Here is a 384-nt window from a genome sequence, read left to right as displayed (position 1 = left end):
GGGCATTAAATATTTTTACATACAAAACAATTATCAAGATAAAATTCTCTGTTTGTTTTATAGCAAATAAGTTCTATTTCAAACACACTTGGAACTTGTTAAGTTCTGCCATGGTGGTACAGTATATAATGATTATCTCCTCTGCTTTAGATGCTTCATCAAACTTGCTTGAACAATGCATATTTTGTAAGAGTCTACAAACTAATCTTGCCGTAAAATTTGGTTGGGTGTTTGTTGGCTATTGCCAAGGTGCCAATAGGGATGGAGGCCATAGTCAATAGTATGACATGTGGCTCATGTGCAGGTGTTGTCTAAGTATTTACTAAAAAAGCTTTGTTTCAAACCAATATCAGGCTACATCCATACTTTTTTATCATTGTATGC

The 384-nt window shown here is 34.1% G+C and overlaps 1 protein-coding gene across 1 annotated transcript in view; it reads right to left on the bottom strand.

The window, feature by feature from the left end:
* The window catches only part of LOC119585811 (solute carrier family 25 member 36-like), a gene marked incomplete at its 3' end in the record, with an annotated part of 29761 nt that overhangs the window by 28284 nt on the left and 1093 nt on the right, over positions 1–384 (bottom strand).

The sequence above is a fragment of the Penaeus monodon genome, chromosome 20 (genome assembly GCF_015228065.2).
Source record: "Penaeus monodon isolate SGIC_2016 chromosome 20, NSTDA_Pmon_1, whole genome shotgun sequence".
In the NCBI taxonomy this organism is placed as follows: Eukaryota; Metazoa; Arthropoda; class Malacostraca; order Decapoda; family Penaeidae; genus Penaeus; species Penaeus monodon.
The sequence above is the reverse complement of the archived record's forward strand: the minus strand, read 5'-3'. Positions and strand labels throughout refer to the sequence as shown.